Below are 26117 nucleotides of genomic sequence, written 5' to 3'. Positions count from 1 at the left end.
ACAGTATCGTAAACAAAGTATCATGGAAAGGCATGCTCCAAAGACTGCGCCACATTGGGTCAGTATAACTTACAATAGCCTTACGGACTCAGGACATTAACAATTCCAACAGTGCAAACACGAGTGCCCCTGAGGTTTGACTCAATTGGGTAAATCTCGCCCACAAACCCTGCATAGCAGACATGTCAACACTAACCCTCAGGTGCAGGCACAGGTCGGAGCTGCAACACCTTTAACCTAAAGATTGTCACATTCTGCTCAGTCAAGTGCCCTCCAGTGTAGAGGAGTTGATAGCAGGAGGCTTTGAAGTCATCTTTTAATCTCTGTTAATCCTGACCCCATTCGGTCCCATCAACCAACCACAAACACAGGACTCCAAGACCTCCCCATGAGCAGGCACTAGATCTGACAATGAAACTGGAACATGCCTGAACTACCATCAATCAACAATCATCATGAAAACAAATCCAATGGCAGCCATGATGCCCCCTCCAATTCAGATAAATTCCAACCGTCCAGGTCTCCCCACCCCTAGCCTATTCAACTTTCTCTCTATCCACCTTTCATTAAGTAATTGAACCCCCACACAGAATGCAGCCTGATACTTTCCATCACTCAACCACCTCACTAATCACAGCAGTGGCATGGAGACCACTACCGCACATTCACACCAACCTTCAAGAGCAGAAGATCTACCGGAATACCTGGTAGTGATCCTAACGTGGGTTCTCCCCTCTCAATATACAGATACGCCAGTGTGTGTCTCCACCACAACACATAATATTCAAACAGTGGTCATGTCAAGCGGAACACTACAACTTAATGCATGAGGAAAAAAAAAGACAACAATCAAAGAAAACCCAAAACAGGCACAACACATCAACCCAGAAAAGACATTGTTTTTTTTATAAAAACCTGTAATCATTTTATTATTATTTCAACAGTAGATGAAAAGTGCACATTAAATCTGCATGAGTCAATATCAAATATTAGATTATTTGTATAACAGTAAAGTGCATAGCAATTAAAGTGCTTATCATACCCTTTGAGGGGAACTGTTTAAACGGTCCACACCGCTCACATGCAGCTGGATCGCCTGGAGCCCCGAGTGAGTGAAGAGTATCACCCAGAAGGGGACCAGTGGTCACAAGTGCGTCTGTGGAAGACGGACTAAAATCAAAGCAATATACATTCGAACAGTGATAATTTGCACAAAAGTTGGCAATGGGGTGCCGTTCGTCCGCCACAACACAACTGAGAAACATACAGACATACAGGAATCAGGCACACTGACACCCCCCAATCAACATTAGCCCCTGCCTCTCCTCCCACTAGCCTGTCCCTCCCCTCTCCCTTCTCTTCCAGAGCCATGCGTTACAAAGCAGCCACAGTGGCATATGTTGTGCTCTATAAGATCCCCTGACATTACATTCTACCCATTTCTGACAGCGGTAAAAATAACAACTCTAATCTCACTTTACTAGCTGAAGTCCTAGGTCGTCTTGGACAGATGTTCCTTGTATGAGGCCAAGATACTGGGGAAATCTATAGTACCTCAATAGAAGCTCTGGGAATGACAGGCTGTCAGGCTTTTATACCAGACAGATTCATGTTCATTAATTATGCCAACAATCACTCATACCAGATTTAAAACATTGCTCAACAGAAATGACACAATCTGTTAGAATACTAATTTTGATCTGTTCCTTTAAAGAAAAGCATGATTTCCTACAAACAACATACCGATCTACTTGAAATCTATATTTGGATCCAAAAAAGGGGGCACCTGTTTCGATTGAAGCATTTTGTATAAACCAGACAATGTGTGACTCTTTCAACAGGCACGATAACACTAGTTGTTACACCATCAGCAATTACATAGACTGTGATACTGAATTTGTGGGCAGCAGGATCGCCTGTTTTTGCAGCCTCATATGCATTGGTGGAACCAACAGGATATTCAAGACTCATCCATTGCATTTGTCACTGGATGTCAATCCGTGGCTGTGACAAACCAACTTCCGGGGCGCCAGTGGTCCAGGGATGAATATTGGTTTCTAAACCATCAATCAGACCCACATCAGCCACACACCTCTAGTACACCAGAAGGGATCTGAACAGATTGGAAGTACCTCTTTGTCCAATTTTGGTAACGTGGATGGAACGGCAGGCTTAGGATCGTTGGTTAGTTGCAACACAGCGAAAATACAATTATTGCCCAATGATAAAAGGGACTGTCCAGTCAAGGTTGAATAAAAAATATCTACTTTATTATTATTACAACAGACAGTTCTAGCACACTACAAAATACAACCCACCATGTAAAGGAACACAGAGGACAGACAGTTTCACGAAGGAAAGGGATGCACTCTGGATACTGACAGGAGGGTAGTCAGCAAAGCCATCAGCCTTAACTGTTCAAGATCATTTGGTTTCAGCACCAAGGGAGCACAGGGTCATAAATGCCACTAGGGGTCTTCAGAGAAGGACCAGGGGGACAGAACCACAATGTGCCTGGTGCATGAGATGATCTTGATGTTCAACAGTGTTGAGTCCGTTCCAGGACACTTTGCAACTCCTGCAACAGAGTGCATGATGCGAGACAGCTGTGGGTATCAGGCTGTAGGCAGTTTGGCAAGCAAAGCTGGACGGACGGCTGCAGGATGGCCTACATGCCGACTCAGGCTCAAAAATTGTTGTCTCTGTGCTGCTTGGTGGATATGGAATGCTGGTCGAGGCTTCTCGGATGGCTTTAGTGACTGCAGCGTGACAACAGTCAGGGGTGCAGCTCTTCACGGTTTGAGATCTCCACTGCACCGAACATGTCCTTAAAAGATGGATGCTGGTTGATGCTTGTTGTGGCACTCCTCCTAGCTTCTTCGCAGGGCTTGTGTTGTCCTTTAAGGCAGACAGCCAAAAACAGAGGAGAGTGTTTGCTGGCAACGCCCTTGTCCTTTGTTCAGACACTCTTTGGCACTTCCCATCTAGGAAGTTTGCTGGCAGAACATAGCAGGGCATATTGTGTGCTGGCTGGGTACCGGTTCTGGAGCTGCTGTATGGGTCTATAAAGCTATTTTACTATAAAGCTAGCCTCATGAATACTTTGTCTGCTTGCGTTTCTTTGCATTTGTACACATGTAAACTGGCTTAATATCTTCATCGTTTCTTCAGCATAAGCCTCTTCATCTTGAGCCCAAGATGTTGCTTATCTTTGATACTTTCTTGATGCCTTATAGAATAACCACATTCTCTTGTCTCTGCATCTCTTCTACGTACATCAGCTCGACTCTCGCATGACGTCACCAATCTGCTTCGTCAGTCAGGCCTCCTGCTTCCTATGGGATTTTGTTTAAACAGACATCATACTGTCTTGAATGCAAGTATGGTTTTCTCAACAGGAACCTTGCCTCCAGGATTTCCTTTGGCATCTGTTGTTTCATTTTTTCTGCATAGGTCACATACTCTGGTTTCCAACATGTAGGCATTCTGGGCAAAGTGGTTGAGGTGGGGGTCCTTAGCTCCTCCTCCACTGATCTGCCAAAAGAAGGGCTCAGCCCTCATTTAAAGCCAAATGGGCCCCAGTGATTGGTACAGGCTAAGCCTACCTTAATGAACCAATCCTGGGTCCCAACCAACAATCTTTTGTTATGCATGCAGTCATAACAAGAGTACATTGCAACAGGAAAGCTAAGGGGTGACAACATGTACTGCTAAGTCAAACCCATCTTCCTGTCTGTTGTGGATCAAAGTGGCTCTCTGGTTCATTGAGCACTCTGTGACTACTGATCAAAGCACATGTCTCCCTTGAAGTTTGCGCCGAGAACAGACTTTCTGTCTCCATCAAATCACATACTTCTTCCCTCTGTAAACAGTTCCTTACTGTAAACAGTTGTCGCAACAGTTGTCGCAGACATGACATTCACCACAGAGTGGTGGGATCTAGTTTCAGGTTGACACATTGCATATCAAAGAGGCGCAATTTCCTGTCCCTTGTGTTAGTTCTGTGACCAAGCCTCTTTGCAGGCCTGCTTTCATTTAACTCTCATCAGTATGTGCTGCCACCACAAAGAACTTAGACAATAGAACAAGGCAGATCCATAGAGGCTTTGATATTTAATTAGGCTGGCCGTGGCAGTATGAAGCTGTTGCCTTCCCCCTGCCTGAGATGCTTTGATGTACCCATGGCTGTCACATGCCAGCTAAATGTGACAGGGAGGACTGGGCCAGTAGGTTGTGTCCCCCCGGAGTACACTTGACTATGTGTTTGTTGTGTGGCGATCATGGGAAAATGTGTGCAGATTTAGCCCCACACATTTTCTGAGGTTGATCTCCCATCATTCTATTTCTTACACAATTTCAAAAAAGCCCAGGCGAGCACACAGTCCCCATGCAGATGGTCAAATTCCTCAGAGTGGCCTCATGTTGAACTCTTCAAAAACGGATATCTTTCACTTGCCTTCCAATGCCATCTTTATCCTCCCATTTCCTATCTCCTTCCTGCCTGACTTTCTTGCTCCATCAGCCAAGTCACGCAACCTTGGGACCCACTTTGATTGCAACCTCTGAATGCAACTCTACTCTTCATCGCTACTCGTGCCTTAGCTGCTTATATTAGCCTCTTCAACATTTGGAAAATATGTCCATTTATCACTAATCACTCTATGAAAACTCTAATCAGACTCTCATACACAGCAATCTTGACTGCTGTTCTGGGCCACTCCTTGGTCTTCCTCTACAAACCTTCCTCCCTCTAGACAAAGTCCTCAACAATGTTACTACAACTCTCTACAACCTATCCAGATCCTCCCCCACTTCTACCTATTGACAACATGCTGGATGGCTCTCCATGGACAACCGCTACCTTTTCAAGTTCCCTCTCATAGTCTACAAAGCTATCAATGGTTTTGCTTCTCCGCACCTGTCTGATTCTTACTCTCTTTACTCGCCATCTCATATCCTCTGCTCCTCCTCTGCACTCAACCTCACTGTTTCATGTCCCCCATGCCTACTCTCCATTCTACTTTGTTTTCCTACTCCCCCCACTCCACTGCAACATGCTGCCCATCGCAATCAATACCATCCCAACTGTTGATATCCTCAAAGGTCGGCTTAAACTTCACTTACTTTCTAAAGAGGGTGCCCCCTCTGGCATCACCCCCATTTGCCCCTCCTGACCACAACACTCCCACCAGTGATGTGACAAAGCGACACTTCACACTTTGGGTGTAGTACACAAGTTGTACTTTAATGTCCTTGGTTCAGCTCAATACCTTCAGGGTAAGACAACGGGACACCAAGACAGGACGACAGAACACCGGGCTCCCCACACCCCTGAAGCCACCTCCGATCTCTAACTCCCAACGGTCACACAGACACCAACTTTCCACTAGAATCATGGTGACCTAACAGAGCCAGGCGCCCACGCGTCATTACGACAGCCAGGCTCACATGCGCCATTACGACATGATGTTTAATAATGGGATATTGTAAATGTATAGAGTACTCCTTTTTAGTTTGAATCCCCCTTACGTTAAGGTTACATGTTTATTTTGTTTTGTCTCTGGTAGATGTCCCACTTTTCTGCACCCTCATAAACTTGCTTCGTATTTGTTCTCAATGTGGTGCTACTGTATCAGCACCTTTTGCGAGGATGCCTCTGCCATCTGTGAACTTGTTATTGTAATCCAATTCTAATCGAAATTGCCCTCCCTGGTCATCCAATAAATACAAATACATATAAATAAAAGCATTTGATGTGAATCCACTGAATTGGTGAAACCACCAGCCAGAGGGGAGGTGGCAGTAGCGCCCTGCTACTTAAAATACACAATATTGGATAAGCAAGTGTGCACCAGGTGCATGGTGGGGGAACTCACTCATGATTCTGTGTTGTACTCTCTCATCCATGGGGACATGTATGCAGCCATATATTTACTGTCATGCTCTGGGATATGAATACTCCCCTCTTCATGCCTATCTCCATGACTGGATCCCTTGACGAGCACTGCTTGCATTCCAATCATCCCACAAGCACGACACAGGAAAGTGCATCTCCAAGCGTCAACCTTGGGTTTCCTGTGGTAGACGGCGGAAACACGGAAGTCCTTGCTGCTCAAGCTTTGGCATTGCTGGCGCATGGATATGCACCTATTTGCCGCCAGGGCCTGCTGAAGATGTGTGTGGGCTCGTGAGGCCCCATTTCAACATGATGTTTGGGAGCCCCTGTGCCTACAGCTGGGACAAATAGTCTACGGCTCCCTGGGGTGTTTAAAGGATGGACACAGAAAAGCAGTGTGCTGTTAAAAGGCCTGAAAGCACGGCTATTTGTCTGAGCTATGAGCACGCAAGCCTCAAACGCCTAGTCTGCACTGATTTTGTATGTAACCCTGTAACTATGCATAAACATCTACCACTGTAGCAACGCATCAGTGCCCACGGGCTGCTACGCGCTTTATAAATCAATACAAAATTAATACAATTAAAATAAAAAGCTGCTGGTTGTGGCAGGACAGGCAGCAAGTCGGGACTTGAAACACTGAATGGGCATCGTTAAGAGTTTGGAGGTAGCCATGCCGTTTTTTCCGGCATGGCTACCCCCAAACTCGGTTCCGGGTCCCGCAAAATGGGAATAACCGGGCCATTACGACCTTTGCTGGCCTGGTAATTCCCATTCGCGGGACCCGGACCCGGTACATCCCCATTCCCATTGAGCCCCCATAGGGCTCAATGGGAATGGGGAGGATGGTAACAACGGAGCCGTTTGTAACGGGACCGTTGCTACCATCCTGTTCTGCTGGCGGGTGCCTCTCTGCACGTCTGGTCTGACCAGGCGTGAAGAGCAGTCCCGCGAGCAGAACTCGCAATGTTGTGGTGGAGTGATAACAATGCCGGCAGCACTACCGGCGCCGTTATCACTTTACCGCCAGGGTCGTAATGAGGCCCAATGTCTCTGAAAAGCTATTTAGCACCTTGCTGATGATAAAGAGTGATTATGCAGAAGAAACCTGAATAGAAAAGGCAACAAGGTAATACGAATGTTGATAAACACTGAGAGAGGCTGAGGTGATGGCCTGAGCACCTGAACCCGTGTGCGTTGTAAAGCACGCATATGATGTGCTGATTTAAAGAAAATGTTGCTGTTTCACGACTGCCAACATGACAGTAGCACTCGCGGGGGACCTCAAGGCTCGGTGCCCATTTCAGCTGAAAAGTTGAAAGGCCTTGACACTGTACCTGTGTAGAGGAGGTCCCAAATAAAGCCTGCACTCAAATCATCCATTTTGAAGTACCAGGAACATTTACACTGAGATATGTGACATATGATGAGCAAATAAACCAGTAGAGAGCCACAGTACGGCTCTGCCCAGTACCCATCACAAGAACAGCACCTATTGACGTACCTATACCAAGAACACCATGGACAGTAAGGTATCCATTAAGAAAACCCTACCAGAAAATCAGATGAAATGAAGATTGCTTAAGTACCGTCCCGGAAGAAACCAAAAAAGCCTTAATGGAAGAACAATGGGACATCACAAGAGCCCAGACTGACTTGCAGATAGAAGAAATGACAACCAGAGAACAACGCAGAGAGACGAAACTCCATGAATAAAGATATTGTGAACCTAAAGAAGAGAACGATGTTGAAACATGAAGAAGCTTAAGCTATTAACATATTCAACCCCCTAATGCCTGTACATATGCTTGAAACTCAAGAAAGCTTAGAATCCCGTGCGGCTTGCTATGCTTAGTAGAAGAATAGAGCGGCAAGAGCCATTATAACATAATGTACCTCAAGACAAGGCGCAGTATTATAAGTGCAAGTCCACTTTGCACTAAAAGCAGAATCAACTTAGATTACTAGAGGCCAAAGAAGACAAGATTCGAATTCCAACAAACGAGAAGAGACGGCTGGATCGAAACCCAGCAAATGCAACTCGTGCCAGGAGAGCCAAGGTCATACTGATAAAGGAACGAACAGTAGCCTCACATAATTGAAATTTAAGAACAGAATATCCTGCTTCTGAAAGGCCAAAGATAAGAAGGCATGGGCAGGTGGCAAGCTGAATGAGAATGAAATACAGAAATTGCAAGAAACTAGACAAATTCATGGTGTCTGCAACATGTGACCAGCCGAGCGAGGAGCAGCACGAGTTCACACCTATCCCTGGCATCCGCCCAAGCAAGAGATATCAGAACTTTTCCAGATAGAAGATGCAGTTTTGAGGCCAACCGCATTGAGATAATTGACACATAGTTGTTGTAGAGATGATTGATTGTAACCTTAAGTAGAGGAAAGACGTGTAGCTGAGGGGGGCACCCTGCACCTGGCTGACTGTTCTGCATGCTGCTAAGCAAAGTGGAAGAATATGCATGGGGTTGATGCCAACCCAATCACAATGGACCAAATAATCTAGGGTCCTATAGTTAGTAGAACCAATGAGACGTTATACTTATTGTGACGCCTACAATAGTCATTTTGAAGGAAGGGATTAGATGCCCACCTGACAGTGTTTATCCAATCCCCTCACCCTGTTACCATATACAGATATAGCACCTATTTTAAAGTTATCTTTTAAGAAACCAATAGAAATGCTTACTAACTTTTGAGTATTACATGACAATTATGACGAGTTTTGAGTATAAATGTTATTGTTTGTATGAATTTCATTGGAGTTGAAGCGAGACGGACGATCGTATCACTGCTGATTTCCATGACTCCCCGTTTTTTGTACTTGTCATTAAATGGACTCCCTTTGCCAAACCATTGAGTTGTCCTTATTAATTGGTGTTGGAGTAATAAATCTGCACCCCAATCCATCTCAAGGTGCAGTTATCTCGTCTTAAAGTACTCTGGAGCAAACCCCGACTCTATGGGCCGGCCGGGGGTCTCCCCAGTACACTTGGTAGTGGAGATCGGATGGTTATCAACTATCGATTATTGATTAAAGTAAGACACCTATTGACTATTGACATAAAGTAACCCTATGTCTTCAGCAATATCACGAGTCCTTTGCAATTCGGCTGAGTAGACCATGAAGCTCCCTGTAGACAGTGGCAGATTAAAGAGAGACTACAGTCAGTGTCTGAAGGGACCCACGTTCCCCACACTTCCCTTCCCATTCCTACAGGCAGCTAAGCGGGCAAAAAACTGAAGAAGGCGTAAACAAAGGCAGTGATCCCGAGGGTCCAGAGAGGAACAATGCGAACGGTGAGTGGGACAAATAATTGAATGTTTTGGCAAATAGTGTATGCTTTAGAACAAGTAAAGGGAAAAGGTAACGGATGGAGGTGGAAGAAAACAAAACATAGCCAGAAGTATGGTACACTGTATATATGTAAGGGGATAATGAATCGAGAATAATAAAGTACACCAAGGTTCCCGGGGAGGACATCCCGAGAAGAGAGACGGTACTGGGGAAGACACCGGAGAAGTGAGAGGATTCTCCTTATTCCTACGCTTTAATATAGTGGCTAGAAGAAACATGTACCCAGAGTCCCACATAATGGGGAACGAATAGACTACCACAACGTTTGAAGACGTCATGAAAGGGGTATGTTTACACTCCACGAAGGGGTAATGATTAGAGGCAGAGATATCTGTGTCCAGCTGGTGTCTGTCTAGTCTGTCGAATGTCTGCCTTACATTTTTCCTGTTTGTGACGTCATACATATTGAACATTTTGTGCGATTTTACAGCTGAGATAAAATCGCTTATGAATTGATGTTTTTGAGTAAATTAGAAGATATAAACATTTTGTGAAAGTTTGGATTGGAGCTTGCAGTGTTTGGTACTCGGTCATATTGTTGGAAATGTTCAAGTCACACAAAAACATTGACAAGTGTTATAAAAAAGGAAAGGGAACAGATTTAAGCATGGAAGACATGACTCTATTGGCACACTTATGCAAGCAGTTGCCAAAGCACGCACCCAAGCTAAAGAAACATAGTACCGAGTGGGTTAAAGGTACTGCCCACAAGATGTTTATGCCATGGCCACAAAATGGGTCTTTATCTGAAGCTGTCTTACAACATATGACGACATATTTGCATGCCACATATACAGGCAAGACGTTAGAAAAACTCCTTGCTGTTCTCGAGTTGTGGAAAATGTATGAACAGCGAAAGGAGGAAGAGCCGCCAACAGATTGGATACTTAATGTATGCTCAGAGGGGGGTGAGTCGCCTACCGTGCCACCTGCCCCACCCGAAATGAAAGTTGAAGAAAGTAAGGATGAGGGGTTATATCCACTAAGAGACCTCAAAGCAGCCACAGGGTATAGTAACCCTGCATATGAGTCAACTACACATAATAGTGACGAAAATCAAGGGAAAGATAAAGGCAAGAATATTACCGCCGCAGTCTTAAGGAACAGGGAGAGACAAGAAGACAAAAGAGATCAGGCACAGATGAGTGCATCTCTAGACAAAGACAGAGAAGGGAAGCGATGGAAGGGAAGCGAAAATAGAACTGATGAGATAGCATTCGCAAAAGACGAATGGATGGGAGGGCAAATTCTACTGAAACTCGATGGCAAAGTCATTGATGACGCAAAACGAAAGGAGAGATCAGACGAGGCACAGAGAAAGGGGAAGGAGAAGGAGTTAAGAGACGAAAGGGTAAGAAAGCAGGACAGACAAAGGCGAGAACAGCTATATCGCGAAGAACAAGAAAGAAAGCTCGATCGCAACCCATGGGAAGCCAATGATCAAGACAGAGAGAAACAGCAAAGGTTAGAACAAGAGCAAAGGATACGTGAGAAAAGAATAAAAAGAAGAAGAAATTAGGAAATTCAAAGGGCAGAGGAACGAAGAATTGAAAAGAGAAGGGAAGAAGATAGGGTCAGAGAAGAGGCAAGGAAGCGCAAATAATTCGATGATGACATAGAACGAACGCGAAGACAGAAAGCACGCAATCTTGAATATCTGGGGATAGAGGTTAAAAAACCTGATCCAGTAGTAGATTGGGAAGACATGGAAGAATTGTTTTCCTGAGTACGACTCAGTACCAGGCACGTCTAGGGCAAATATTGATGATGACTTTGACACCAGAAGCATCGGAGAAATGATTGATAGAATATATGATGAAATGGGCCTAGAACAAATACCCCAAGGGAAGGGGGAAAACGAGCGCCTGGAAAGCACTCAGCTGTATGACACGGAGGATGTTTCCCGAAGTAGTAGGAATAGATAGCTATCTCTGGATAGATTAGAAATAAGTAAGAACAAAGAGGACACGAAAAGTTGCACTAGTTGGGGACAGATAATGTCTGACTCCGAAAGGGAGGAGCGCAAAGAAAGCGAGGAAGAGGAAAGGAGCAAAAGACGACTCCCAGGGGAGAAAGGAATAAGGTGGTCAGACAATAGCGAAACTGCACCAAGAGCATCAGAGTCCGCCACGCAGCCTGGCCGATATGGAGAAGTATCTCACGGTCAGAGGGGGGTGTCGTCGCCGCCCTATGTGGACAGACTAAGGGCATTGCCAGGTAGACAGTGAAGCGGGAATAATACTCCTGCAATAGACAGATGAACAATGAGAGAAGAGAGAGAGGGCTACATTTTCCAATTTCCATTACTGGAGAAGGGGGGAGTAAAACCTCAATATATTCCATGGCCACACATGGATTGAGAAAACTTGAAAAACAAGCTTCCAGTACTGACATCGTAAATGGATACACAATTAGAAAAAATGACAGGAGGGAACACGTTAGCTATTGGGGATATTAAAGTTCTCCTAACCGCCATACTCAGTGAGAGAGCAGACAATGTGTGGGCACGAGCAGGATACCCTGATGTAACCACTATTAATACCTCGCATGACAGAGCTCCATTTAACAATTGTAGAGCCACAGTATGGAAAGCACTACGAGTGTTATACCCAGATACTTCCGATAAGGGAGCTATAATGACGCGAAAAATGAAGGAATCTGAAGATCCGTTAATTTACATACAGAATTTTCAAGACGCATGGGTGCTCGAGACTCATGAATCTTGGACGAAATCTATACCAGTATTTTACTATATATTGTGCCTAGGACTGCCAGAACCGGTACAGAAACAGCTCAAGAAATTGGTGGGAATTGAAGCCAAACCTTGGGCAGAAATACGGTTGACCATCACACATTATTGTAGACTGCTGCAGGAAAAGAATCGCAAAAAGGAAGAAACTCTTAAGGGTGAGGAAGCGAAGTTGGTGCAAAAGAAATTGTCAAAATATGCTCTCGAGGGAGCCATGATAACTAGCACATCTGAATCACACATGCAGCAGGTGGTTAACCCACAATAGAACAATCAGGGCAATACAGGGTTTTATCCCAGGGGAAGAGGATTTAGGGGAAGAGGATGGCAGAGCAATCAGGGAGGTTTCCAAGATAATCAAGGCGGTTTTCAAAATATGCAAAATGGTAATCCAGATATGTCAAACAGGCAAATAATCCGGCCACCGCAAGTATGTTGGCTGTGTGGAATGACAGGGCACTTGGCACACACATGCAGAAACCAAGGCATGATACAGAACGGCCAAGGGACAGGAGCAGGCATGGTTAATCCACCTGCAGTTTTACAGCAGGGTGTTGCACAAAATCACACAGTGCAACAACAAGCGCCAGGAGCGCAACAAGGTGCACAACCTCAGAATATGGGGAACTTTCCACAAGGACAATCCCAACAGGCACCGAAGCAACTGTTACAGACAATAAGCACAGGGCAGACCACAAACCCTGGAATGGGAGGTAACAATGGGAATGGGAGATATTCGCCAGCACACAGTGGGCCAAATTTGTATATGAACTAGGACAGCTCACTAGGAACCCTGATGTGTTTGATCCTATCAGTGACATCAGATCATCACATGGAACCTAGGGTGGATGTCATTATAGGGGACAAAAAATATTCCTTCTTAGTTGACACGGGTGCAACACACTTGTGTATTCGTGAAGGCAAGTTTTCCATGTCCGGCGAGGCCATAAATACTTAGAGTTTCAGAGGAGTGAGCAGTCGTGTTCCCTTTACAAACGCACTTCCAGTCTCTATTTGAGAGTGTGAGATGAACGTGCCTTTATTATATTCACGTCATATCCCAGTAAACATTTTGGGGAGAGACTTAATGCCGAAGTTAAACATTACAATCTTGTTCATGGGGAGGGCATAGTATGTTCAACTGCAGGAATGCACTATTCAAATGTATGCAAAATGATTAGGGCATTCTCAGGACACATAGCCATGAAGGCCATACCACTAGAGCAAGAGATGTTCGCGTATGGTATGCGTGTGCTTATGACAGGATTACCAGGCATTGCAGATAAAATCATGAGAACCCCTGATGAGTTCTTATTCAGACCCAGTATACCGATGCATGAGGAGGAGGGACAAGAATTTCCCTTGATGATACACACAGCTGTAATACGAGGGAAAGTGGTCTTGGTTGACGGTTATGATGACGAGGGCCAACAATGGTGCGCGATAATCGCCATTGAAGAAGGATATCGTCACCGATGACGATCTGTTTGAAGAACCAAAAGATATGGGACAGACAATGGTAGAAGTGAGTGTCACCTTGTGGTTTAAAATGATTAAAAGAGAGGTGACCCAGAAAATTATGTTGGCACTAAATTGTCCTGAATATTTTGATGATGACATGGTCCAGGTGCCTCTCTCAGTATGGACTACAGGACCCTATGACGTAGGCCTCTGGAAGGGGGTTGGATAAGTAAGAATTAAATTGAAAGCAGGAGCTATTTTACTGAAGGAACAACAATATCCCATGTCCAGAGAGGCAGATGAGGGGATTTTTAAGACAATTTCCGCCATGATGGACCAAGGTATCTTAGTGAGTCACCATGCAATACGTTAGTGCACTGTGTGAAAAAAAATAAAGGGGGTTCTTGGAGGCTAGTGCAAGACCTGAGGCCAATAAACGACATTGTTGAGGCTGAGTTCCCTCTAGTTCCTAACCGTCTACAATCCTATGTAATATACCTGTTGAGGCAAAATATTTCATGGTGATTGTCTTGAAAAATGCATTTTTCTCAATCCCGCTGCACCAGGACTCACAAGATCTGACGTCATTTACATTCAGACAGATGCGTCTCAAAAGCACGAGGCTGCCACAGGGGTACTGTGAGTCTCCTTCTATTTTCAACAGAGTCCTGCAGATGGACCTGAGCAACATTGCAGTAGGAAGTATTGTCCTGCAATATGTGGATGACATCCTAATTTGCAGCACAACAGAAGAGCAATGCAGACAAGATTCTATTCAGCTATTGACTATACTGGCTGAGAAAGGATATAAAGTTGACAAGGAAAAGTTACAGTATTGTCAACAAGAAGTGCTGTATATAGGCCAATTGATTTCATATGAGGGAAAGAAGGTGACCCCAGAAAGGGATGAAGCCATATTGAACGTGTCTAAGCCACACACGATAAAGCAGATGTAGAGCTTTTTAGGCCTATGCAACTATGTCAGGGCATGGGTTTTTGAATACAGCTCTTACACTAAGCCTTTACTTCAGGCCCTAAAGAAGGCCCAAGTGACAAAAGAAAAGATTGAATGGTCTGAGACCATGGAGAAAGGGTTCGCTGAACTGAAAAGAGCCATCTGCACAGCACCGGTTTTAGGGATCCCCAATTATGCAGAGGAATTTTACCTGTTTTCACACACAAATGGCAGCGTCATGACAGCGGTGCTCGCTCAAAGAACCTCGTTGGTGTACAAGCCTCCAGCATATTACAGTGGGAATTTGGATCCAGTAATGAGAGGTCATTTCCCGTGCGAACAAAGTTTAGCTGCCGCAGCGTTCACCATAGAGAAGGCTACAACCATTGTAATGGCATGCTCAATGACGTTGTATGTCGAGCACTCACTATTTGCCATTCTAGAGAAACTAAAAGGGCACATTGACATCTCAGATAGCTTCTGCTTATGAAGTGATCATATCAAATCCATCGATCAAGATAGTTCTATGTAAGATAGTCAACCCAGCTATGTTCATAGCAGAACCAGTCACTGAAGGAGAACCGATACATGACTGTGCAAACTATGAAAAATTCTACAATGAAATCCCCAAGGTGAAAGAAAATGCCTTGGCAGGAGGAGAGATCATCTTTATTGACGGGTCTTCGAGGATCGACCAAAGTGATGGGCAAAGATACACAGGCGTTCCTGTGGTGAAGCACACAGCAAATGGGGAATTTTGAGTGCTTCTTAGTGCACGAATACCATCTCATCATTCAGCACAGGCTGCAGAATTATTGGCGCTTATACTCGCCCTTGAGAAACACACAGACCAGGAAGTAACGGTGTACAGTGACTCCGCCTATGTGTCGTCAACAGTGCACGCAGGCTTAGAGTGCTGGAAAAGGAGGGGCTACCTCTGAGCGGACGGCATGCCAGTGCAGCACACAGCCTTATTGAACAGGCTGATCAAGGCACTATAGCTCCCAGTGGGAATAGCGGTCGGCAAATGCGCCACCCATACGAAAGGGACCGATTTTTTCTCATGCGGAAATCATGCAGCAGACACAGAGGCCAAGCGTATGGCATCCAAAAGTGAGACGATCATGGAGATAGAAGTCATCCATATCAATGAAAGGATGATGGTGGCACGAACTACACCTGAGAGTTATAGCGATTTGGGGCAAACACAGCTAATGGAACTCCAAGGGGAGGCACCACAGGAAGAGAAGAACCTGTGAAACGTCGAGGGTGTTCTTTAAACCCCTCTGACAGCTTGTGGCGACAACACAGCACTGGTAAACCAGTGATGCCTGTAGCCCTATTAAAAATAGCGCTGGAGAAACTACATTACCCAGCCCACATGACAAGAGAGAATCTAGCAGCAACGCTTGCAGAAGACTGGTTCATAACGAATTTGACCGAGCACGTTGCATTCTTCATAGTGAAGTGTATAATTTGCCAGCAATTTACAGCAGGGCACACATTAAAAGTAATGAGAAGAGTCATCCCCTGGCCAAATGGGCCTTTTCAGCACTTGCACGTCGATTACATTGACATGATTCAAGTATGTAATGGTTACAGATATTTAATTGTTGTGGTGTGTCCATTCTCTAGGTGGATTGAGGCAGGTCCATGCACACACCCAGACTCTACCTGTGTGGCCACATTTTTTGTGAGGGAAGTGTTCTCCATGTGGGGGGTTTGTGAAGTCATGAGATCAGATAATGGCCATCATTTTGTCAGTGCTATATTTGAGCAGATTAGCTGGCTGCTTGGTATAAAGCACAAGTTCTCGTCGGCGTATCATCCACAAATTAATGGAATATGTGAGAACCTCAACGGCTTGTTAAAGGAAGGATAGCCAAGTTGAAGCTTACTCTAAAGAAGGGATGGTTGCACTGCCTTTCACTGGCACTGTATGCTCTTCGGAACCATCCAGGCTCCGACCATCATCTTACATCACACGAGATAGCCACAGGAAGAAGAATGAGAACTCCCTTGACACCCTGAGACAGAGCTAGTTGTGATGCCCAGTCAACAGGAGAGGTTTTAGGGTCTGAAATGCAAAACTATCTGAACTGCATGACATTTTGTCTTACTGTCATTTCAGACCAGCTGCAGCGACGAAGAAAAGGGTGCAGCACGGCACAGAACACAGAAGGAGACACTACAACAGACCAAGTTCAAGGTCTACGTGTTCCACCATCTTCCCTGGAGATGCCATCCTAGTTAGGAACCATACAAGGAAAAAGTGGCACGAGCCAAGGTTCAACAGACCTTTTACAGTGGAGGACTGCACTCCGTCTGCTGTGAAACTACAGGGCAGGAGAACGTGGATTTTTCTCGGTGATATAAAACCATACATCGGAGAAGGCCCCCTGCCTGCACCCCAATGAGAGGAATCGACGAGTGACGGGAAAAAACCACAGCACGTGCAGACGAGATCCATGACGCAGAAGAAGGATGCATGACCAGCCAGACAAAAACAAATAACTTTTTGCAAATTGTGGTTTAAATTGAACACTTCCTCTAAGCAAAAAGGGGATAAGGACATAAAAACAGACACTCTGTGCATCTTAGTTGCAGGGTGAAGATGAAAATTGCATGCACAAGCCATAACACAGTCAGATGACTTTGAACTTTGAACTAAGGCACACAAAAGCCTTAATAAAGAAAGGAGAACACTAGAAGTTTTGATCGAGGACACATAAACTGGAAGAAAAACCAGTATCCTGACTCTCTTTGTACGATAACTCTGTTTGAATCACTTATGGTGTCCCACAGTAGAGACATCACAAAGGATGTGGTCACCTATTTCAACCTAGTGCTAACATCATACCAGTCATTGGTAGGTAGGCTCTCCATTGTCACTGACTTTCTACAAGATCCTGAAAAAGAAAAGATAATTAGACAACTGCTCACTGTCATTGCCAAACAATTTATCCTACTCCCTGCGTACAGTGAGAAGGAACCAAATGATCCCAACACAGGAGGAAATAGATGAGCTCATCAACACACTGTTCTTTCGCATAATCAAAGATTGTCCAACTCTCATTGGGAGAACAACAGACACACTCACATTTCTTCGCGATCCAGCAAATACAGAACATTTGAGCCATCTCTTAAATAAGATAATCATTCTGGTTGCACTCCATGCGACCGGACAGTGCAGACATTGTTTACATCAGGGAAAGAACATATAATCCTGAACCTCAGCAAAGACAGGATAGATGTACCGGTCTCCAGAAGACAGTAGGTTGGCACACAACGTCCTTTTTTTCACCTAGTTACTGACTTTCCAGAGCTAGTGGGAAGACCAATCAATTTTGACGTCCTCACTTTCATCAGATATCCAACTAATGTTGCACAGATGGGAATGCCCCTGCATGGAATCATACTTCAAATGGAACTTTCTAACCATCCGAGGCGCTATCTGAGGAGATTCTAAAAAACTTCCACCGAGGGACAGATCAAGGAAGCAGTGTCAAGAACCTCATCTGCATTTGATATTTCCTGTCCTCACTCTTCATATCTGACCAACATACACCATGTCCTGAGGATTGAAGCAAATCAGGGGGGTGAATTGGGAGCTCACCTTTTTTGAACATGTACAGTAAAGGGGACTCACTGACGTGTTATTTGTTTTGATTATTCCCATAGCCTAGCAAAGGAATTGTATCCTGAACTAAGAGACAATCCGTCACCCGCAAGAGGGGGACACTTGTGGAGTACCCGTCACTCCAAACCACAGAACTCAAAAGACGATACTGGTTAAGGAAATACTAACATTGCCATTTGGCGAATGATCAAGATGGGGGTCCAGAGCAGCAACCTGGTCCTCCCACAAGAAGAGAGGAACCCCTGCTTCTCATGAAGAAAATGCTGCTGCCTGATTTACAAGGGCATAATGCATCTATGCATCATATTCATCATTATTTTATTGTCATTAACGATCAGAACTGCATTCTTTATTGGTGCACAAACCGCTCCAATTTCAGTGCACCCACCTAATGATGTACGCATAAGACCCTCAAAAAACACCCAGACCTTACATAGTCATTCCAGTCCCTAGAAAATCTGATGGCAGAGTGAATGAACTTGAAATGAATGTGATTAGCAGTGATCTTGTGGTAACAAATGGAAAGGAAAGCCGGAGACAGGGTCGGCAAGGGATGAATGAAGTAACATCAATGACAACTACACGCATGCAAACACTGAATGCACACGAGACAGGCCTAGTGTCAATGACTATGGAACCACAAACACAAACAGCAGAGAAGAAGAGACTGCCCGCCACAAGAAGCTCCATAGCAGACGTTGTGAGAAAACCAGAGTTAAGAGCAAAACCAACAGAAACCATCATACCAGAAACTTTTAAGAAAACAAGAGCCAACTCAGAGAAACTCTCTACTTGGACACAATGGATAGTAGATTCATTGTTTCCACGCATAGCAAGAGCAAGGAAGCTGCAAGAGGAACTGAAGAACAAACCTGCAGAAGCTGTATTACAAAGCATATATGTCCCAACGTAAAGAACAAGCACCAGTTCCACAGCACAGCCATACACCAGACAAATGCCGGAATGGATACGAACATTTATAACCCGACAGCGAAAGATGCATGAAGAGAGAGAAAGAGCTGCCAGAATTCGATGTACCCAAATGGTGCAGATGAGAAGCCCTGCACCATGGACCAGGATACCTGAGAATCCTCCAGCAAGGAAAACCATACAGATGCCTTCAGGGATGTAGTCATAGCCAACTACAGGAAAACACTAAGCATCAAGAGAAGCATGCATGGAGATGACTATGAACTAAACAATTACCTGGACAGCACAGCACATCTGAGAAACAACATTTGGTACTAGCACATGAAAGAAGTTGGAAGACGAAATTCAGAAGGGGAATGCTTTGTATGTTCACTCCTACCATACAGCATGGGGAAGTCCAAAATCTTCGTGCCTGTAGAAATTGAGGTCCAGACAGCACACTGTATGTCACACATAGCAATGTGCAAGACCAAAGGCCAGTTCATGGGTAGTGATGCCTCTCTGAAATTGGCAACTGAAGCAACTGACCCAAAGGAAGACGATTATGTCTAGGACATAAAGACAAGAAACAATGGAAAGACGAAACACATTGTGATAAGATATGAGAAGCCTGGAGTTAAAGGAGCAGAGATCAGAAGAGAAGCAAATCAGAAGCTAAATGTCCAAGGAAAAACTCCAGAAGAAGCTCGGAGATGGAAGAATCGAGGGCAAATGAAAATGTGGGTAACAGTGCTTTCACCAGACAGATGGGAGAAAGGAGTAGTGATATGCCGAGCATGGATGGTCTTCGGTCACTACGAGCCAACCATCAACATAGTACGAAATGGATGCAAGCCATTATGGCCGAAACTTGCAAAACTGCTGACATGGGTCGAAGACAGAGGAGGACCCCTGCAGATAGTGCCACTAGAAAGCCCAAAATTGTGTTTCAGGAACAATGGCACAAGAAAGATGGGAGAGAATCAGAACTTTGGAGGAGTTTTTGACGCTCCAGGAATGGTACATGGAACTGCAGTGATTATGGACCATTATTGGGCGTGTGGATCCAAAGCACACCAGACTGTTGGGGCATATGCACAATAGTGAACGGCCACGTTCCAGCAATGGTAATCCCAAAAAATGACCTGAATATTGACAGTTTCCAGAAAGCAGATGCTCACCTGAGGAAGAAGAGATCTGTGGAACTGACAACCCGAATGAAGAGAGAGAATTACTTCACTGCCAAATCAGAAGAAGCCTTTCATGCAATCCCATACAAACACAGGCTGTTTAGCCTCACCTCATCAGTGTTCGCAACGATTTTCATGCCAAGATTTCAGGTTGGAGCAAATACTAAATGGTTGCAGATAACCAGATCGGAGTTACTATAGACCATTAACACGACCATAAAAGGATTTAATGCGATTAAAGAACAATTAAGAGCCATCCGACTGATGATTCTCCAGAACAGATATGTGCTTGACATGATCAGAGCTATGGATGGAGGAGTTTGTGCAAAAATAGGAGAATCATGTTGCACGTTCATACCATCACACGATGAGGAGAATGGAACCTTAACTGAAGCCATAGGTATGCTGACAAAATGACAGAACCAAATGATTGATGAAACAACGGACGAAGTTGATGATGACAGTTGGTTTGGATCACTGTTCTCATGGGTCCCACAATGGATGGCAGACATATTTAAGTTCCTGGGAGCCCTGCTGGTAATGATATTACTAGGATTTTGTGTTATTAAGATAATATCACAATACCAGAAGACTGCGAAGAAAGCTATAGGGATGAAGATCATGATTGATGTCGAGCCAGGATTGAAGCCCAAAGATCTGACTGATGAAGAAACAAGAGACTTTGTGAAGGCCAGCAGGCACGTGCCAGAAGGTACAAAGATTCTGTATCCCAAGAAGCACAGAAATGATGTGGCAAGATAGGTTTAATGCAGCCCAAATGGACAATGTCAACTAATGACATGGAATAAAGACAAACATGTAAGAACAGCAGGAAGCCTGAAAGGAGTAATAAAAATATGGACTCCAAAGAGACACTTCTTCAAACTTTCATGTGTAGATCCAGAAGATGAAGAAGGAATGAATCCAAGAGAAGTGAAGAAGAATATAGAAGAACAGAACAAAATGGATCCAGCGAAGGAAGTAAAAGTGGTTGATGAATCGCCCAAAGGGGGGAGTGTAGAGGAGGTCCCAAATAAAGCCTGCACTACAATCATCCATTTTAAAGTACCAGGAACATTTATACCGAGATATGTGACATATGATGAGCAAATAAACCAGCAGAGAGCCGCAGTAGGGCTCTGCCCAGTAACATTAGAAGAACAGCACCTATTGACGTACCTATACCAAGAACACCATGGACAGTAAGGTATCCATTAAGAAAACCCTACCAGCAAATGAGGCGAAATGAAGATTGCTTAAGTACCGTCCCGGAAGAAACCAAAAAAGCCTTAATGGAAGACGAATGGTGATGTCACAAGAGCCCAGACTGACGAGCAGATAGAAGAAATGAAAACCAGAGAACGACACAGAGAGATGAAACTCCATGAAGAAAGATATTGTGAACCTAAAGAAGAGAACAATTTTGAAAGATGAAGAAGCTTAAGCTGTAAGCAGGATGAAGATATTCAACCCGCTAACACCTGTACATATACTTGAAATGCAAGAAAGCTAAGAAACCAGTGTGGCTTGCTATGCTTAGTAGAAGAATAGAGCGGCAAGTGCCATTATAACATAATGTACCTCAAGACAAGGCACAGTATTATGAGTGCAAGTCCACTTTACATTAAAAGTAGAATCAACTTAGGTTACTAGAGGCCAAACAAGACAAGATTCGAATTCCAACAAATGAGAAGAAATGGCGGAATCGAAACCCAGCAGATGCAACTCGTGCCAGGAGAGCCAAGGTCTTACTAATAAAGGAACAAACAGTAGCCTCACATAATTGAAACTTAAGAACAGATTATCGTGCTTCTGAAAGGCCAAAGATAAGGAGGTGTGGGCAGGTGCCAAGCTGAATGAGAATCAAATACAGAAATTGCAAGAAACTATACAAATTCATGGTGTCTGCATCATGTGACCAGCCGAGCGAGGAGCAGCACGAGTTCACACCTATGCCTGGAATCCGCCCAAGCAAGAGATATCAGAACTTTTCCAGATAGTAGATGCAGTTTCGAGGACAACCACAGAGATAATTGACACATAGTTGTTGTAGCGATGATTGATTGTAACCTTAAGAGGAAAGTCGAGTAGCTGAGGGGGGCACCCTGCACCTGGCTGACCGTTCTGCGTGCTGCTAAGCGAAGTGGAAGAATATGCATGGGGTTGATGCCAACCCAATCACAATGGACCAAAAATCTAGGGTCCTATAGTTAGTAGAACCAATGAGACATCATACTTTTTGTGACATCTTCAATATTCATTTTGAATGAAGGGCTTAGGTGCCCACCTGACAGTGTTTATCCAATCCCCTCATCCCGTTACCATATACAGAAATAGCACCTATATTAAAGTTACCTTTTCCGAACCAATAGAAATGCTTATTAACTTTTGAGTATTACACGTCAATTATGACGAGTTTTGAGTATAAATGTTATTGTTTGTATGAAGTTCGTTGGAGTTGAAGCGAGACGGATGATCGCATCACTGCTGATTTCCATGACTCCCGTTTTTTGTACTTGTCATTAAACAGACTCCCTTTGCCGAACCATTGAGTTGTCCTTATTAATTGGTGTTGGAGTAATAAATCTGCAGCCCAATCCATCTCAAGGTGCAGCTATCTTGTCTTAAAGTACTCCGGAACAAACCCTGACTCTATGGGCCGGCCGGGGGTCTCCCAAGCACACCTGTTTGCCGGCTTATATGGATCTTGGAAAAAGACTTCAAAATCTTCACTACCCATTTTACCAAGTGGAACATGCCTGGCGTAGTAGCAATGGCAGGGAAGATTTGTTTCCCTGGCATGGTGGCCTCTAGGACACAGTGAACAGCCACTCTGAGCACTGGGAAAATGAAGGCTTGACTGTTCAACCACTTCTCATCTGACCCAAAACACACCCGATAGATGCTCAGTAAGGTCTGGTAACGCGTGAAATCCAAAACTGCCTTACCTTAACACTCCTTTTAATTCAGTGTCTTGTTTGGTTCTGTTTAAAAAAAATGGCTAGGTTGACATAGATAGGGTTTAGTGTAGAACAAACTTTTAATAAGTCAAGCAACAAGTGGTGAATATTCCATAATTTACATGTTATTTTGTTTTAACCATATTGTCAGTTCCCCTTTTCTAAATCCTATTTTACCATTCATGGACATGCTGTGCTCATTTTAACTGGGCACAAACACAATTTTAGTCTGTCTTTTATGTTTACTCTAAGCGGCTTTGTGATCCATTTTGGTATTCTGGGACGCTTGCCAATGGCACCAGGATGTTTCAATTGCGCACCCACTGACTGATAACTGTATGCAAACAGGCCTAGGAAAGGGGTGGAACAAGACAGAGATGTGCTCCTGCAAAGTTGGTCTTGCCTGAGCACTGTTCAACCCCAAGGCCCAAACCCCCAGGGCTAGGCTTGGCCAGCATTCCCAAAATCAGCTCCAGAGTCAGCTGTCACCCAAAAGCCAGCTTCAGAAGACTAGTGCGAGACTGAATGTTTAGCTTCTGCACTCCACGCAGCAAGTGCTCAAACCTCACATCCCGTGGACGAGCTCTCCAAATGGGTCTATATTGTCTTGCGATTTACACATATTTTTCTGTTAGGGTGAGTAATGAGACAAAGGAAAAGTGCAGAGAGTCCAATTTGCATGACTTTATCAGAAGAGTTGTATGCTGGCTCACTAAGATAGATATGTTTCAAATTCCAAATGTGGTCATTCTTATGTTCTCATAATGCGCTTTGCTTTTATGCAAATTGACAGGATTGGGTTCCTTGAAGTGATGGTGTGACCCTCAGCCCCAGCAACATAACCTTCCACCCCATCCACCTCGCACAAAGGAATGTGGGGTGGAGGGGCGTTTCCAAGAGTACCTTGTTTTTCGTTTTCCAGCTTTGTATGCAAATATACTTCTATTTCATTAAACACACGTGGTGGATATGGGTGCAGCCCACTGTTCTTCAAACAGTGGAGAGCAAAGTCTAAAAACATGGTCAGGCCACATCCTGATGATCCTCCTGGCTCTCCTTCCTTTCATCTCACTAAATGCATAAGTGCAAGTGTAGCCAGGCCCATGGCTCTGTGGACTAATGCATCCACTACAGGGCCCTGTGTTTGACTTCATGGTCACAGGTTTGAACCCTGGCTGGTCCACTCACCCCTGCATGTATCTGCGGTTGATAAAATGAGTACCATTAAGTTGGATAGAAAAAAACATCTGTTATCTGTCAATAAAGCCAAGATGCCCCTCTGGGGGTGAACATGCACTCTACAAATACACCTGTTTTGTTACAAGTAGGAATCAGTTTTCTATCGTCAATGATGTTTCGACTATATTTCAATTTTTTATTTCTGAACTATCATTTAATGGCAACGTGTTATTATTCTTTTGGGAATGGACACACATATTCTCACGTGTACTTTTTAAAAATAGCCACACACTTTTATTGTTGATAGTGGTGAGAATTCGGACTGAAAATCGAGATTATACTATTTAAAAGTAGGAATATTTTCAAATCCCCTCTTAAATATGATTATTTTAAGAGCGATAAAGATAAGAAGAGCCCTCGTTTAAAAATACCTGGGCAGTTGGAGTTGGTATCGCTCATTCATACGATTTATAATTCATCGATTGCAGTTGTGTTTACATGTGTGTTAGTTCTAGGCCACCGGCTAATGTTTTTGTTTTTCCAGGGCATACATTACGATCCATGTAACATGACTAACCATCATTATGTTATCTGTATCTGTAAATGACACTGCTTTTAGTGACAAAAAAAGAATTGTTGATGGGTGAAATGCCAGACCTTCAGCAACACAAATACAGCAGTGTAAAAGAAACAAACCGAAACACGTGCACATTGATTCCTCCAAACTGCCCGCAAACTCTGTTGCTTCTATGTCATTTCATGGACAAGTGTCATTTCGATGGGATTTTTTTACGAGTATTGTATACCGAAAAAACTAATTGAAATTGATTTTCTTTTATTTTTCACCCCAAATCCCCACCCCCTATTTATTTTGTACCTATTCCCGACCATCCCACCCTTTATATATACTTTTTCAACCCCCCCTATATATTTCAATGATTTTTTCCGGCAAAATGTACTCATTAAAAAGAACATTGAAATTACACCTGTCGATGAAAGAACGCTATACCACTCTGCCTGACCTCGCCTCCCGCCCTATCCTTTGCCTTATTTGAAGACTCTCAGAGCCCCATTTGTCATTCTCACCTATAAAGCCCATAGCAAGACCACTGTCATGGGATACAAATGCAGGTATCTTAAGATCATTTTAACCGCTGCACCCGGTATTTTGGCACTTGCATGCTGTGTATAGTGAGCCGGCGGTTTAGGAGGGGGCCTGATTATCGTGGATTGATCAATTGAGGTGCTTGATGTTTTGCATCCTGCAAAGGATCCATCTAACATCCACTGGATTTTCTGCACAGACATTTTGTTTGTCCATGTAGCTAAGCCTGGACTAGATGACACTATGGCAATTTGAAAGCTAGTTATGAAAACGTGACTTAAACCTACTGATCTAACTTTTGAAAAGAGACTGCCCTTCAATTGTGCAGGACATTTGCCTTCTAGTTACCCTCGCCTGCGACCATTTCTCAACTTTGGATTCATAGGCCTATGAAATGTGACGGGTCCATATAAATCCTAAATCCTGACTCCTGGCGATATTAAAGTGCAGTCTTTAACTTGCCCTCGGTTACTTCCCAAATACTTCATGAGAGGAATACAAAACCCATAGGTAGCAACACTTGTAACGCTGATCAAGAGCAGAGACTCATGAATTTCCCAAGATCCCAGTCAAAAGAGACTCTTACATGTGCACTTAGGAAATCCCCCAAGATCGTAGTCAAAGAGACTATCATTTGTACACTTAGAAAATGTCCTACGGTTGTAGTCAAATAGACTATTATTTGCACACTTAGGATATT

General features: G+C 44.1%; 1 protein-coding gene across 4 annotated transcripts in view; it reads left to right on the top strand.

Moving 5' to 3' along the window:
- TNR (tenascin R) overlaps positions 1-26117 on the top strand; it is a 2098594-nt gene that overhangs the window by 1617535 nt on the left and 454942 nt on the right. The gene's annotated exons all lie outside the window — the stretch shown is intronic.

The sequence above is a fragment of the Ambystoma mexicanum genome, chromosome 1q (genome assembly GCF_040938575.1).
Source record: "Ambystoma mexicanum isolate Mex_15411 chromosome 1q, UKY_AmexF1_1, whole genome shotgun sequence".
In the NCBI taxonomy this organism is placed as follows: Eukaryota; Metazoa; Chordata; class Amphibia; order Caudata; family Ambystomatidae; genus Ambystoma; species Ambystoma mexicanum.
The sequence above is the reverse complement of the archived record's forward strand: the minus strand, read 5'-3'. Positions and strand labels throughout refer to the sequence as shown.